The following is an 18,356-nucleotide window of genomic DNA, read 5'->3' as shown; positions in this document are numbered from 1 at the left end:
CAGTGCAGTTATCTTTAATCCTAATCTTTGATTTTATTTTCCAAAGACCAAAAGCCAAAACTTTGAACGATCATCCAATTTCCATTTGCTAATTTAGAAGACTTTTTTTTTATGGGTAAGAAGATTGCAAGCTAAGAAAACAAATTGGTGAGTTAATTTGAACAAGGTCACCGAAATCAAGAGAATTTCCTGTCTTATAAAAACATTTTTTTTAATTTTTGGCTTCTAGATAGTTCTCTCCCCCATCATGTGTAATTTTTGAATCAAATTTTTATTTATGAACAAGATTTTATATAATTAAATGATAAAAAAATAGATTTACCAAATGTGTTAAACCTAATAAATCTAAAAATTTAACAAAATACATTAAAAGAAAATTGAAAACCAATACATCTATATATACGATTTCCAGTACTTTGGTAGCTCATTTTTTATGATGAGTAAAAGGAAGTCAATGTGGCTTCCCTAACTTGCAACTAATACAAAAATTATCTGCTATGCAGTTAGGTTTCTTACAAATTAGATAGTGATGGGAGGAAAATCCAACTGTGTTCAATGGTTGAGAATGTTGTTGCTATTAGTTTGTGTAGTTTAAACTCTACCTTGGCTTGCTGCAATGCTTGACCTAATGGAGTTTGATTGACTACTGGCTGACCTTTGTTGCTAAGTAGTGTATGATATCTAGTTTTGAGCTGTTGAAATTGAGTAAAATGGTCCTTTATTTATAATAGAGGAATACATAAAATCAGAGCTAAATCAAACTATCCATGTCCTAGATAGATATAGAACAATTTTTTTAATTAAAATTAAAGTAAACAATTAATACAAAGTACAAATAAAACTAGAAGACCTCTGAACTGAAACACTTCTTCTATGAGACTTCTTCCCAAGAAATCTTGTTAGACTATACCATATAAATTTTCCATATGTGAAACTTCTTTCTGTGAGAATCATGTAAGACTTTTCTAAATCTGCTATTCGATACTCACCCTCAAGTTGGAGTTTGTAACTTTAACTTACAAAGACAATTATTGGTCTTTAATCTTCTTTGGCTGAAAAAAATTATTCATCCTGTTCTCCCCTTGAATATTCTGGTCACATAAATTTTTTTACCACAACATATAAAATTCTTCATTGCATACTACATCAAATACCACAAAATACCATTTTTTTGTACTTCTTCTTCGACTTCTCCCCTATAGTTGTGAATCAAAAGGACATATTGATGACCTAGGGTGACCCTCATCCATTTTTTGATGATAATAAAACATAACCAAATTGAGATAATATTTACAACTCAAGTATTTCATATGTATTTCCTTCAAGAGATACAAAATCAAGGTCAGTGTCAAGTCGTCTTGAAGAAACACTTTCAAAAAGCTTGAAGACTTGAAGATCAAGATTCAAGTCAATTAAGAAATATCTTAAAAATTCTATCCATGTAAGAGGATAATTATTGAAGAACAGGTATGAAAGATTCTTACATGACTCTCATAACAAGAAGTTTCATGAAGCCAAAATTAATATGATGGATTCTAAGAGGAGTCATGGGAAGGAAGTTTCACAGAGGTTCAGTTTAAAGGTGTTTTAGTTATGTTGGTATTTTTTTATGTTCAATTTTTTAGTTGTTCAAGGACTTATCCTTTAGTATTTGACTTTGGGTGTAATTGGGAAAATGATAGTTTAATTGTAATCTAATTCTATTTTTTTTCTTTATTACAAATAGATGCTCATTGTACTCAGTTATAATCAAGATAGTGAATTACTTTCTTCTCTAGAAATTCAACATGGTAGTAGAGCAGGTCATAGAGTTTATTGGCCAACTCTTAGATATTGTTAAAGAGTAAGTGTGGGAGAGTCTTAAATGACTCTCATAACAAGAAGTATCACAATGATGAAATTAATACGGTGGATTCTATAAAGAGCCTCATGAGAAGGAGGTCTCATAGAAGAGATTTAGATTAAAGGTGTTTTTAATTATGTCAATCTTCTATTCATGTTCAATTATTTAATTATTTTAGGACTTACTTTTTGGTGTGTGATTTTGGGTATAACTAGAACATGGGTAGTTTAATAGTAATCTCATTCTAATTATTTCCTTTGTTATAAATGCTCATTGTGCTCAATTATGAACAAATCAATGAAGTATTTCTCATTTTCAAGAAATTCAACATGGTACTAGAGCAAGTTTTGTGAGTTGCCTCAGTCAAATCATAGAGATAATGTGATCTTTGTTTTATTTATCATTTTTAGTAATTTAGGTTTATATTCTACCTTTTTCTTCCTTCTTTGTCCCAATACTTGTAGTTTCCTTGGTGTTCACACCTCCATACTAAACTTTCTATATTGAAAATAATATATTGATGAAAATATTTTTACTGCTAATTTCCAACTAAAAAAGAATTTTGGCAATCGAAACTATGACAAAGAGAAATCAATATTTGAAACAAAAAAAAATCAAACAATAAGAGAAGTTCGAGCAACAACAAAAATCTTCAATTTTTTAGGTGTTTTAGGCCATCAAGAACAAGACATTATGTGGGGAATTGTATGTTAAAAAAAATATATGTAAGTCTATTTTTTAACCTTTAACACCAATTCTCAATTTGAGTTTTTTATTGAGATTTTTATCTTTAATTTATGTTTAGTAGTTTAATTATTCTATGACTTCTTTAAGAGTTAGACTTTCGGGTGTAACTAAGACATGGGTATTTTAATTCTAATATAATTCTACTTATTTTCTCTATTACAAATAAAAGCTCATTGTACTTAATTATTATTAAGCCAGTGGATTATTTTCTTCTCCAAAAATTCAATAGGATAACCAATATGTGATCTCCTACTCTCGATAAACAATGTGGTATCATGTTTAAGTTAAAGAAAATAATTTCAATCAAGAGTAGGCTCCGCCTATAATACAACTCTCTAGGTGCATCTTTTAATCCATACGAAGCCTTTTTGATCTTGAACATATGATTTGGTTTTGAAACATCTCAAGACGTGGAGGTTGAGTACATATACCTCTTTTTCAATTAGATCATTCAAATTTTTTGATTTTCCATCCATTTGATATAATATGAAATCCTTAAAACATTCAAAGGCTAGAAAACTTCTAATTTCTTCTAATCTAGCCACCAGGGCCAATCACACTCAATACCCTCTTGAGACTATCCTTGAACAACTAACCTAACCTTGAATCACCACTTCACTCAATGCATCAAGCTTTTTCCTAAACACTCACTTGGTTCCTATGACATTACGTCCGTCGAGTAGAGGAACTAAGCCTCACACTTTACTCTTAGTGAATTAACTTAGTTTTTCTTAAATGGCTTAACCAATTGAGATCCTTGAGGGTCTCCTTTATGTCTTTTGGTTCAAAATCTGAAATGAATGCATAATTCATTTCCTTGTTTAAAATACCCCTACTTATCATTTGGTTGCTAATTTCTCCTATAATAAGCTCTCTTGGATGAGTTGACATGTATTTTCGAGCTTTAGGTAGGCTATTTGTGAATTCTTTTTCTTGAGTTTAACTTAGAATAATCATGAGATGTTTCCTCTATTTTACTTGAGTTAGGTTAGTCATGGAGTGTTTCCTCTATTGGAAGGTCATGATAATCCTTATCCACATCCTTTTCTTTATCAAGATTGATCTCTTGAAGCTTTGTTTGAGCTTCAAGGACCTCAATTTCAACCTAATCACTACTTTCTTGGATAAGGAAAAATTTTCTTGGATAACTCTCATCAAACTTTACATCAATGAACTTTGTTATGGATTGAGTTCTTCTATTGAACACCCTAGAGGCCTTACTCATTGTTGAGTAGCCCCATAAAAATCCCTTCATACGATTTGGATTCTATTTTGTAAGTGATCCTTCATGTTTAGGATGTAACACCTATATCTAAACACCCCGAAGTTCCCAATATAGGGAGTACTACCATTCCAAAAAATCTCATATTGGGTCTTTCCTATGGTGCGTTCAGATACACTTCATTCAATATGTAACAACTAGTGCAAACTACTTTTGCAAAAAAATATTTAGGCAAATTGAACTCATTCAACATGATTCCTCAAATCTCTTGTATGGTCCTATTCTTCCCCTTAGCCATTCCATTTTGTCCGGGTGTCCTTGGTGTTGAAAATCATGTTTCTAACCCTTTTCATCATATAATTTTTCAAATTTCCTCATGAATTCACTACCTCTATCACTCCTAATTGTAGTGATATTCTAACCTTTTTCATCATCTACCATGGTGACCTATATAACACATTCTCTAAATTCATCACTCTAATGTGCAAGAAATAAATCTGGGTATCTAGATAAATCATCAAAAATCCCAAAGACATGAAGTTTTCCACCCAGACTTGCTACTCCAATATTTCAGTACAAATCCTTGTGAAATAGTTGTAGAGGCTTGATGGTAGAAATTACTTTCATGGAATTATATGAGCTTTCCAAATGTTTAACGTTCATGCAAGCATCACACAAAACTTGATTTAAAAATTAAGCTTTAGAATACCCCAAACAATATTTTTATTTGAAATAGTTAAAGAAGAAAATAAGGAAGCATAAGTGACTCTCATGATAAAGGAGACACACTCATAAATTAATTTGATGGAGTCTTATATAAGTCTCATGGAAATAAGTCTCACTTAAGAGGTGTTTTAGTTCTATCAAGTATTTATTTTATGTAATAGTGATTTACTTTACTCATGTTTTTTGTGTAACTAGGGTATGGATAGTTTAATTTTACTTTGATTCTAGCTATTTTTCTACTTAGTGTACATCAATGAATGGAATTTATCTCCTACAATTTTAATAATGTATAAGATCAAGTCCTCTAGGTTTGTGGGTTTACCGATCAACTCACAAAGAATATGAGTTATTCTTAATTTTATTCTCATATCTTGTTCTTCTTAAGTTTGTTATTTCTTTGTAATTTTTTGTGAGTTTTTGGCTTCTGTCATTCTTTTAGCTCCTTGCATGATTTTTAAATAGTCGGGTCATTGTTCCCCGCTACCCATGTGAGGAGACTCGTTGGGCTCAACAACAAGTATTAGATTCTTGGCTCTGACTCTCAGCCCCAATGAGTTGGGTTCCCTACCTGTTCTTCTTCAATTGACTGCCCAATACTTACTAGTAGCTTCCCTCATAAACTCTTCATTGTCAAAATCCCGAGTGTGATTCACTCTCTTCCCATTGGTTTTTACTCGAATGTGATCTCTAAACCACCTCTATGAAGTCCAATTCTTTGTCTTCAAGTCCCTTCTTCTCATTTCTTCTTGCCATAATTTTGCGGTAGATGGAATTGTCCAATTCATCATCGTCGTGCGTAATTTTACCTTATTCTTCTTTGAAATCAATGTGATGGTTGATAAAAGATCATGGGGAGGGTAACTTTTAAAGGGCATGGACTCAACACTATCTTAGAGAGCGAGAGTCGAAAAGGCATCGACATCAGCAACCAAGAGAGCTAAAATTTGTAGATAAGTAGAAAAAATGATCTCTCTGTTGCAATTTGATTACTTAATAATGAGGGAATGTCAAGTCGACTAACCAACAAAAATGTTTCTTTCAAACCTCATAAGAGGTTCATGAGGAAGGCCCAAATTTTGTGAGGGAATCCACAATTTTGAGAAGAATGTTTCCGCCTTTGCCATCAAGGAGCTCACCAGAATCCAAGTGTGATCACCAATGGATGCCAAGTGAATTACAGATCTCCCATAATTTTTGTGTCTCAATCTGACTCAGTACCTTGAGTCAACTTGACTTGGTATTTTGACTCCGCTTTACTCGCTCATTATCAAAGTTCCTATTGTGTCACATTATCTGTTGATGCTTCTAGTAACCCCGTTGCTATATAAGTATAACTTGGGCCTTGGCTCATTACCATAACCGATATTGTCTCTCTTTAATTGAGACATTTGTGTTGAAGAAAATCCTCAGATTGATTACCTTGTATTATTACTCACAGAGGGGTTTGGTTTGTTCACAAGTTCAGCACTATGATGGCTCTTAAGAACACCAGAGGCCAGAAGACTATCTCTATAGAAGAGTTTGCACTACTTCAGAAGATAAAGCATTTAATGGCTTATAGAAACAACCAAGCCACCTCCACCAAGATTTCTCCTATTATTGCTATTTCTATAACAAGTATGGTTTCAGTTACTTCTCCATCCTAGATCATTCCTTTGGGGCCTCTGAGCACTTGATAGATAATGGTACCCTCCTGAATTCTATTTCTCCTTGTTTACCTGACAATTTTGTTTATATAGCTGATGGATCCCAAACCAAGATACGTGGGGAGGGGTCCACATTTGTTACACCTACTCTTCATTTAAAAGATGTCTTATTTTTTCTTGAGTTTCCATTCAACCTTTTATCTGTTAGTCAACTCTCAAAAAAAAAATTAACTATGCCATCACCTTTTCTCCCACTTCTCGTGTTCTTTAAGATTTGAAGACAAAACGGGTTATTGGTGGAGGCCGTGAAAGAAGGGGGCTCAACTATCTTGATTCACCAGCACTAACAACCACTACTAGTGCTCAACATACGACTCTTTAGTGGCACAATAGGTTAAGACATCTTCTATCACTCAAATTGATTACTCCCACATTACAGTCCATTTTCAGTCTCAACAATGAAGAAAGTCAAGTGAGTAAACACCAACAGAGTACTTATTCTCCTTGCGGTGAAACCAAAAGTGTTGCCCCATTTTCTTTAGTTCATACTGATATATGGGGCCCTATGAATATCTCCAATGTTTCCCGATCAAAGTATTTTATTACATTTGTGGATGATTTCTCTTGGGCTACATGGTTGTTCTTATTAAAAAAAAATTAAAAGTCTTACCTCTTTTTTAAGTCTTTTGTACCACGGTGCCTACTCAGTTCAACGTTACCTTAAAGATTATTCGCTCTGATAATGCCAAGGAATATCTGTTTACAAACTTCCAATGTTTTTACTAGGAAAAAGGCATCATTTACCAAACTTCCGGTGCCTACACACCACAACAAAATGGTGTAGCTAAAAGAAAAAATACTCACCTTCTTGAAGTTGTTTGTGCTCTCCTCCATCATATGCATGTGTCTCATTTTTATTGGGCCCATGCCATCCTCATAGCCTATTATGTTACCTTCTTCAGTGTTCGGTAACCAAACACCATATTCTCATCTTTTTTCCCGGTGATTAGTTGTTCTCTCTTCCTTTGAGAGGTTTTGGGTGTACTTGTTTTGTTCATAATACTTCCCCCCATACTACTAAATTGGATCCCAAGGCAATTAAATGTATTTTTTTTGGGGTACTCTCTTTCTCAGAAAGGATATGTATGTTACAATCCGTCTCTTCGGAAAATGTTTATTTCTAGTAATGTCACATTCTTTGAGGATTATTGGAAGATGGGCCCAAACCCACACATTCAAGTGTGTTAGAAGATGGGTTCAAGCCCATAAGACGAAGGCATACATATTCAAGAAATGTGGAAGATGGTTCAAGGCACACAGACCAAGGAGAAGGCCACAAGTGATGCCATGAAGGTAAATAAAGAGTATCTCTTAAAGATGGCATTGATGTAATTAATTTAAGTTTTAGATGTATAATTATAATATTATAAATTATTGATCTATAAATTGAGCTTCAAGGGAAGGGTTAGGATACAAGTCCATAACTTCTTCTTCCTCCTATTTTCTCCCAATGGGTGTCTCTCTCTTAATTTATGGAGTCCTAAAAATCAATATGGTATCAGAACATTGATTTTCAGGACTCGTAGCTATGGTGTTTTTAGAATTCCAACATTTTTATTATTAAGTTCTTTACTTCTGCAATCTTCTACTCGGATACTCTCTTGCTGTTTTTTTCTCATTTTAACCTGTTGATTTTGTCTCTGCCTGCTGTCTCCTCTGAACCAGAGTTCGAAACTGGTCCTTTTGATTCTTCCACAAAAGAAAGAGAAGAAAGAAAATCCGAATCCCAGTTTCTTTTTTGAGTTGCATCCAAGTTGAGCCGAGTTAACTCGGCTCAACAACGCCATACAAGGTTCCTGCGCAAGCGTTATTTCTTTTCCAAATGCATTGTGATGTCTGTCTCCAAAAAATGAGGTGGTCTAGGGACTCCCCATCAAGAAATCCTCAAACCAGAAACCAGAAAAAGAGTCGGAGCACAAGAAAGTACGGCCGAGATGAGCTAATCTACCTTGGCTAACTCCGGGGCATGACTCTAATACCATTTGTAAGGACTATGAGTACTACCTATCTCCACATTGGTATGATATTGTAAGCCCTCATGGATTTGCTCTTGAGCTTTACCCCCAAAAAACCTCGTACCAATAGAGATAGTGTCCATACTTATATATCCAAGATCCTCCCCACTTCTAAACAATGTGGGACTATTGGTCGTATACCCAACAGAGTCACCGTTTCTGACCCTAGCGATGCGACGAGTTGAGGAGAGGCTTTCCGTAGCTGAAGATAGACAAGTGGTCGATGGTAGCTCAAAAGCGCCATGGTTGGAGGCTAGTAATTTTCATATAAAATCTCTTCGATATGAAGGTTCACACTTAACAGAGAAGCTCTTATCTTCGTGAGTCAGTTATCAAAGAAGACTAGACGGCAACAACCGCCTGAAATAAAGATGTTTAGCTGAGAGTGAGACAGAATAGATGGCTGTATCTTGGGGACACGAAGATTTTCACTTTTTCAGATGACGGATCAGATGAAGAGAGTATGAGAAGCAAAACGAACTGGGCAAGCTAGATTCAGAAAGACGAAGTTTTGATAATTGTCATTTTGTTCTTACAACGCTTTCGATTACTCGGTTCACATATCGACGATTCCTGGTATCTTCACTTTGCTAGCGTGATTTATTTCTGGAAAGATTACTCTGGAGCAATTGGATACCAGAGTCGTGAAATCATTCCTGTCTTGGTGATTAACAACATAGAAATTCCAGCTGGTTTCATCAACTTGGGATTTCCAGCATCGTGAAAATCCTTCTTGCTCTGCTGTCGATGACTTGCTCTGATTGGTAGCTTATCGGCTGCTTGATTATCTCCAGCCTGAACTCGACTACTTATTGATTGGTTATGCCGAACAACTTCCAACTGCTTTTTTACCGCCTGGCATCCAAAAATTGCACTGAAGATGACGATTTCTCATGGCGAGGAAGTCGTGAAGCGTTCCTGCCATGATTGTCGACCGAGAATAAATTTTCTTATGTTTCCTTTTCCGGACAATTCTCTGGCCCATCAACTACGGTAATCTCAAAAATCTCTCCCGAGTCGTGGAAGCAACTTCGCTTTGGTTTTTGCGCTCTGTTCGGTCGTGGGGATAATTAAAATGCCTTAGTAAGGTATGTGCTTTTAATCCCCCGAGTGACCCGAATTGGGTGTGTTTTGACCTGCAAGATTAACCCAACGGGCGGACGCCAGACTCATTCTGTTCCACTCAGGTTAACCCAGTCGGCCGAGTCAACTCGGTCTAGATCAACTCTATCGGGTCACCTTGACTCGGCCCAACTCACTAGCTTCCTGCCTCATTGATACATATCCAGGTTCGAGTTCTATACCAATTTTTTGTGCGACTCAACTATATTGGTCTGATATTTAACTCAGCTCGACTTAGTCATTTTTCTTCGGCTGGATTATTATCTTGGATTCCATCATACTATTTGGTGCAACTTTCTTATTTAGTGATGGACTATTTGCAGATTATTTTATGGGTCATTTTTAAGGACTATTTGTTTCATGTTATATGGGTCCAAACCCATTTCAACTATTGTTATTGTGTCTCTTTGGTTGGGATATTATTATTGAAGAACTTCTCAATTGTTGTTTGTTGTTAGCATTGATTATTATGATAAAGAAGAAAGAACATGGTGGCCCCAAAATATTATCTTCCGGGTTATTACCCGTTACCCCCCTTATTTGGCATTTTTACTCCTACCATTTGAGAGTCAGTGTCCTGTGGAGGGACACCGTGATGGAAGAGTTTATTACTACACTTCTAAGCAATGCCTACAGGCCCACTACCTATAGAGGATAAGAGTATGCCCAACATCTACCGTGAGTCAAATCTATTATTTTCCCAAGAGGTATTTTTTGAGCCACCCTGAGAAAGTGGGTCGACTCCGTGCCCCACATTAGGGCTACTTTTTTGGATGTGAAATTGAGCAGAAGTTATTTTTGACTATGACCATTTGACTGGAGTATGGAGCGAATTCTTACGGCTAAGAGTGATTTTACTCTCTCTGATATTATGCCAGTTGGGTCTCTAAGAGACCACCAGCTTGAGGAGTGTTAGAAGATTTGGTGGACTGCCATTTTATACGGGAAGATCTTATACACCATTTGTAGCAAGTTAGGCGTTCATGATGTTCTCTCACCCCCCAACTTAAGGGGAAGTGTTGGAAGATGGGCCCAAACCCACATGACCAAGGAAGGCCCACACATCCAAGAGATATGGAAGATGGGCTCAAGGCCCATAGGCCAAGGAGCCACAAGTGACGACATGATGGTAAATAAAGAGTATCTCTTAAAGATGATAGTGATGTAATTAGTTTAAGTTTCAGGGGCATAATTATAATATTTTAAAATTATTAATCTATAAATTGAGCCTCATGGGAAGGTTTAGGATACAAGTTCATAACTTTTTATTCCTCCTATTTTCTCCCAATGGGTGTCTCTCTTTTTTTCTTCATGAGCTAAATCCATGGAATCCTTAAAGTCAACAAAGACCAGCTCTGTTATCCATCCATCGGTATCCCACCTAGATTTTATGTAGCCAATGAGTTTCCTAAACCTATTGTGTCGATTGATGACCCAACAACTCATGGTTGTATTGATGTACCAGCCCCGCCCCCTGAAGCATTGCTCTGACACTATACATGTAGAGTCTCCAGATTCCTCTAAGGTAAGCTCTCCTTATTTTCGGTCCTCCATTTGATACCCGGCCCATTGCTTTTCGGAAATAACCTAGGGCCTACACCTGATCTTCTACCTCTCACCCCATTGCTCATTTTTTATCCACCCATCAATTATCACCATTTTGTTGTCAGTTTGTTGCCTCTATTTATTTTGTTGTTATTCCTCAGTCTTATCAGGAGGCCCTACAGAATCCAGATTGGAAAGCAACCATGGACGAAGAGATGACAACCGTTTACAAAAATCAAACATGGCGCCTTGTTTCCTTACCATCTGGAAAAAAATCGGTGGGTTGTAAATGGGTCTTCACTATCAAACAAAATCAGGATTGCACAGTGGCCAACCTTAAATCTTGCCTTATGGCTAAAGGCTATACCCAATGTTATGGGATTGATTATGAGGAACCTTTTCTCCAATCGCCAAACTCAACTCGATGCGTCTCTTATTATTTTTTGCTACCAATTCTCGATGGCCTGTCTTTCAGCTAGATGTAAAGAATGCCCTCCTCAATGGCGATATTAAGGAGAGATTTTATATGTAGCAACCACCTAGATAAGTGGTTGAGGGGGAGTTGGTTTGTTGTGTTTAAAAAGTCATTATATGGTCTAAAGCAATAACTGTGAGCCTGGTTTGACATGTTTAGTTAAGCAATGATTCGATTTGGGTTCACAAGGTGCTCTATGGACCATTCTATATTTGTCAAGCATATTGAGAAAAAAGTCATACTACTTACTGTATACGTGAATGATATTATTTTGACGGGTAGTGATGTTAGGAAATAGACGCCTAATTACAAACTAATGAGAGTAATAATAATAATCGTGGAAAAAAAGAAAAGCAAGCACGAGAAAAAAACAAAGTTTATATAGGTTCGCCTCAAGGTGAGACTATGTCTTGTCTTCTACTGTTGCAGTAATCCACTATAAAGATGAAATATTTTACAAGAGAAATCGTACACACTTACAAGTTTTTTTCTCTAACCTCTCTCGGGGCCCGCAACTAATGAGGCTCCGCGGATGAATGAACCCTAATAGCGGCGCCCAAATATAAAGAGGAAAATAGGGCAACCGCGGTACAAGAGTAAAATTCCCAAGCTACCCTTAATAAAACATTGACTAATATATCGTGGACTGGGCGGGGGCTCCACCCCACACCCCTGGGAGGGGGGCTTCCCACCCCCTTCCAACACCCACAATGACATTTCCGCGAAGGTCGATCCACATACCAACTTAACGTAGGACATTGATTAGGCTCCATAACTTAACAATCTCCCACTTGTAGAGTAATCCATCATTAATATCTCATCTGCAATGGCAACAACTTCTCAATCCTCAGAGAGAAGTCTAACAGAAGTTGCACACAACTTCAGTTTCTCAATCCTAACAATCATTGTCAACATATCAGTCAGATTCTGACTTCCTTGAATCTTCTCAATTGCCAAGACTTCATCCTCCAAAGTTGATCTGATGAAGTGATAACGCACCTGTATGTACTTTGTTCTGGCATGATAAATAGGATTCTTTGGTAAATAAATAACACTTTGGCTGTCACAATACAACGCATTCTTTCTATTATTGAGACCTAATTCTTCCCAGAAGAACTGCAACCATACCATCTCTTTGTTGGCTTCGGCCACGGCAACATATTCTACCTTAGTAGTGGAAAGAGTAACAATCTTCTACAACTTAGAGACCCAGCTAATTATTTTACCACCCAATGTGTATACATATCTAGTGGTACTCTTACTGCCATCAATGTCTCTAGGCTTGTCAGCATCTACATAACCCTATAATACCAAATCTGACTTTCTGAAACATAAGGTTGAGTCTGCAGTGCTCTCAAATACCTGAGAATCCACTTCACTGCTTCCCAATGTTGTTTACCCGAATTACTCGTATATCTGCTCACAACTTCATATGTATTTTCTATGTCTAATCTAGTACACACCATGGCACATATGAGACTGCCAATAGCAGAAGCATAAGGCACATTGGCCATGTAGGCTCATTTATGCTATATAGAAGGTGACTACTACTTAAATAGCCTAAAGTGACTAGCCAAAGGATTACACACTGGTTTTGCATCATTCATGTTGAATTTGCTCAACACCTTCTTCACATATTCTTCTTGTGACAAGACATCAATGTCCCTAGTAATCCTCATCCCAAGGATTTGTGACATCAATGTCCATAGTAATCCTTATTTTCTATTTTTAAGCATTTTCTATCAACATGTCATCGACATACAACAGTAGAATAATGTAGGAGTCATCAAGCTTCTTAACATAACAACAATGATTCACCTGGCCCCTCAAGAAACCATTACTACTCATAAAGGTGTCAAACTTGTTATATCATTGTCTTGGAGCCTGTTTAAGACGATACAAACTCCTTTGAAGTTTGCATACCATTTTCTCCTTTCCTTGTGCTTTGAAACCCTGCCGCTGCATCATGTAATTTTTTTCTTCCAAATCACCATGAAGAAATGTTGTTTTTACATCCAACTACTCTTAAGTGCAAATTTTCATTTGCACTAGTCCAAGCACTGTTCTAATAGTAGTCAATTTCACTATTGGAGAGAAAATATCAGTGTAGTCAATGCCTTCTTTTTGTTGAAAGCCCTTTACCACCAGTCTTGCTTTGTACCACTTGCAGCCATCATGTTCATCTTTTATTCGGTACACCATTTGTTATGCAAAGCCTTCTTCCTTTTTGGTAGCTCGGTCAACTGTCATATCTGATTGGATAACAATGAATCCATCTCATCCTTCATGGCCAACTCCCACTTGGTTGATTCATCAACTTACACGGCTTCCTCATAACTCTTTGGTTCACCTTTATCAGTCAACAAAATATAATTCAGCATAGGGGAGTTCCTCTATGGTGGTCTACTAGTTCTGGTAGATCTCCTGAGTTAAGTCATAGGAATATTCTAATTTACTTCTAGGGGTATATTTTCCTGGGCTACCTGAGCAATATTCTCCATCTTATTAATTGAAAGATCTCAACTGAATCACTTCAAACTTCTTGGTTTCATCACTTGTGCTCTCAGACTCTGTTCTCAACCTACCTTTATACAAGGCACCTTCATTGAAGATCACATCTTTGCTCCCGATAACCTTACGACTTTGGTCGTCCCAAAAGATATAACCAAACTTGGTACCACCATAGCTAATAAAGAAACATATCTTAGATTTAGCATCAAGTTTACTTTTAACAGTAGAATCAATATGAATATAAGAAACACAACCAAAACTTTCAAGAAAGAAAGGTTTACCCCTTTGCCACTACAGGCCTCTTCTGGTATTTTGCAATCCAATGGTGTTGAGGGACTTTAGTTGATCAAATAGGCAGCAATGCTAACAGCCTCATAACAGAACATCTTTAGCAACCCCGCATGTAATCTCATGCTCCTAGCATGCTCATTAAAAGTTTTGTTCATCCTCTAACCCACACCATTATGTTGAGGTTTTCTAGGAGCAATCTTCTTCATTTTGATTCCATTATTAGCACAGTACCGATTGAAATCATCATTTATGTATTCTACCCCATTATCTGACTGCAAGCACTTCACCTTCAAATATGTCTCATTCTCAACCATTGTTCTCCATCTCTTGAATGTATCAAAGATATCATATTTATTTTTCAGGAAATAAACTTATACATTTTTGCTTGCATCATCAATAAATGTCACGTAGTAGTTAGAACCACCAAGGGAAGTAACCATTGAAGGCCCCCACACATTAGTGTGAACCAACTCCAATTTAGATATCTTTTGCTCTTTTCCAGCCTTAGAAAAGCTAACCCTTTTCTACTTGACGAAAATACAGCCTTCACACAAACTATTGTTTATAGTTTTCAACCTTGGTAGCTTCTCTTTGGATTGAAGCACTTTCATTCCCTTGTCACTCATGTGATTGAGCCTATAATGCGATAAATCAGAATCAGTAACAGCATCAGCAACCGCAACCGTGTCTCTACAACTGGAAGTGATATACAAAGTTCCAGTTTTAACTTCTCATGCAACAACCATGGCTCCCTTTGTGACTTTCCAAGCAGTACCATTAAAAGTCGCATTATGACCTTCATCATCAAGTTGACCTACTGAGATCAACTTACGCATTAGTTTTGGTACATGTCTCACTTTGTGAATTTTCCACACTGGCCTGTTTGACATCCTCAAACTGACATTACCAATACCAATAATGTCCAAAGGTTCTCCATGAGCAAGATACACCTTCCCATTATCTCCAGCAACATAATTATCCATGATCTCATGGTGTGCGGTGGTGTGACATGAAACTCTTGAATCTAACACCCAATAGTCAATAGGGCTATCAACCGACAAGAGTAAAACATCTTGTACCTCTTCAGTCACCGCATTTGCAGTATCACTTTTCTTTTCATCCTTCTTCGATGCTCTACAATTCTTCTTTATGTGACCAGACTTTCACAATTCCAGCATTCCACATTCCTTCCGAATTTGGACTTGCTTCCTCCATTCCTTGACTTTCCTCTATTGTTGCCCTTGTTGGAATTCCTCTCAAAGTTTCTGCCCCTAGTATTGACACTTAGAACATAATTAGATGTTGACGCTTCCCTGAAGTCCTTTCTACGAACTTCTTCTACAATAATGGTATCCCGGACATCATTAAAGATCAATTTCCCATCGCCTACGGAATTGCTAACGGCAACCCTCATAGGCTCCCAACAATTTGGCAGAGAAACCAAAAGAATTAAAGCACTAACCTATTCAAATGCAATGCCACTGATGTATTTTCTGTCATCTTTAAATGGAAGAGTTTTTTTCATGAGATGTACCTTATTATTTGCGGAAGGCTTCTCTTACATGTCAGAAAGAATCTTCATCATCCCCACTGTGGTTTTCTCTGACGCCACATCGTGATCAACATTCTTCAACAATGTTAACCCAACACCTGTCTATCGAGGAGATTTCACTCATCATCTTTCATACATTCTGGTTTCATATCTAGAAATGGTGTGTTCAGCTTTTTACTGTAAGGATATTCTTCAATCTGCATCCTCCAGAACACAAAATCCACACCATCGAACTTATTGATTTCAAGTATCGATCCTTCTCCGCCAGCCATTGCTCTCAATCACAAACCAAAGCCCTGATACCACTTGTTAGGAATTAGATGCCCTAATTTCAAACTAACGAGAGCAATAATAATATTCGTGGAAGAAAGGAAAAACAAGCACGAGAAAAAAAATAAGATTTATACAAGTTCGCCTCAAGGTGAGACTATGTCCTGTATTCTACCACTATAGTAATCCACTATAAAGATGAAATACCTTACAAGAGAAATTGCACACACTTATAGATTTTTTTCTCTAACCTCTCTCAAGGGGGCACAACTAATGATGCTCTTCGGATGAATGAACCCTAATAGCGGCATCCCAAATATAAAGAGGAAACTAGAGCAACCGTGATACAAGAGTAAAATTCCCAAAATACCCTTAATGAAACACTAGTTAGTATATCGTGGATCAGCGTATCGACTCAGTGTAGGGCGTTGATTAGGCTCCACAACTTAACGAATGATACCAATAGTATCAGTCAAGTAAACAACAAGATATGCAATGAATTCAAGACGAAAGACTTGGAACTCCTTAAGTATTTTCTCGATATTGAAGTTCTTCAATCCAAGCATGATATTATCCTTTCACAGAGAAAATATGTTCTTGACTTACTGGAAGAAACAAGAATGATGAGATGTCGTCCTGCTGACACCCCTATGGAGACAAGTAAAAAACACTGTGTTGGCTCGGGAGAAGAAGTTGATGTTGGCAAGTACTAGAAGTTAGTTGGCCAGCTTATCTATCTCATTGTGACTAGACCAGATATTTCTTTTGCAGTCATTGTGGTCACTCAGTATATGCATAAACCTCAGATGTCTTATTGGCAGGCATTGGAGAGAATTATCAAATACTTAAAAAAAACAACAGAACAAGGACTCTTATATAAGTGTCATGGTCATCTCATTATTGAAAGTTTTGTCGATGCAGATTGGGTTGGAACACCAGATGAGAGAAAATCTACTTCAAGATATTGTACTCTAGTTGAGGCAACCTTGTTACATGGAGAAGTAAAAAATAAAATGTGATTGCAAGGACAAGTGCAGAAGCAGAATATAGAGTCATGGCATATGTGGTAAGTGAGCTTCTATGGATTAAATCTCTTCTAAAATAATTGGGATTTCATAAAGAAGACCCTATGGAACTCTATTGTGATAATCAAGCAACGATCCACGTTGCCTCCAACCCAATTTTTCGTGAAATAACTAAACATGTCAAGTTGGACCGTCACTTTATGAGAGAAAAGTTGCTAGCAGGAATTATAAGCCTTAAACATATCTCTACTCATAGACAACTTACTGATATGTTCACGAAGTCAATCAACTCCAAAATTCTCTCCACTGCATGTACCAAGCTGGGGATATACGATGTTTTTTTCACCACCAGTTTGAGGGGGAGTGTTGAAAGACATAGACAAGCTTAAGTGTCATTATTATGAATATCTTATATTTTTTTGTCTTTTCTTTACTCTCTCTGTATATTTGTAATTTATGTACTCTTGACATCTATAAATTAAGGTTAAGGGGGAGGGTTTGGATATCTTCCACAACCCTAATTTTCCCCCTCATTCTCTCTCAACGTGATTCTCCTCTTCTCCTCTTGGTCGTCCTCTTTCTATTTTATCTGTTTCTCCTCTTTTCTTTTTCTTCCTCTTCTTTAGCGGAAAGTGCAACATATGGAATCCTAAAAACCAACAAGATTGTTTAGTTAATAGGTGTTCTAGTTATTTTAGTTCTCTTTAGTTATCATTTAGTTTTACTACATTAGGAGTATTTTTCTGGGTATAACTAGGACTTTAGTAGTTTAATTTCATTATAATTCTATTCATTCGAATTATAAATAGAGGTCTAATGTACTCAAATTACAATAAATCAATAAATTATTTCTCTCATCCAAAAATTCAACAATTCTTATTGAACACACAAGAACTATTTGTTGTGTTATTTTCAACAAAATGAAATATAGTGCACAAGTTGAACCAGACTCAAAAAAGGTGTAATCTCTATGACATAATCGAGATGAGCAAGTTTATCGATTACAAACTCTAAAGTCTAAGCATGACAAGATGTGTTAGATCTTCCTACAGCTACGTGAAGAGCAAGAGAGGTATTTGTTCATCAAGAGTTCCCTAGAGCGATATGCTCCTTGTATATTTTTTGTATTTTTATATCTTGTAAATTTTTGTAGTTAATTTTATGTTCATTAAATATTATTTATAAATTAATTCATTATGTTCAATTTATTTCTTATTTATTTATATTTTTTATTATTATATAATTTTGAAAGGATAAAATTAAATATAAAAATAAATTTTACCTTCTAACAATGAAATTTTAATTG

This window comes from Aristolochia californica, unplaced genomic scaffold, assembly GCF_029961685.1.
Source record: "Aristolochia californica isolate CCGP_79_NKW_82.1479 unplaced genomic scaffold, dmAriCali1.0.hap1 SCAF_5, whole genome shotgun sequence".
NCBI lineage: Eukaryota > Viridiplantae > Streptophyta > Magnoliopsida > Piperales > Aristolochiaceae > Aristolochia > Aristolochia californica.
This window is presented reverse-complemented; position numbering follows the sequence as displayed.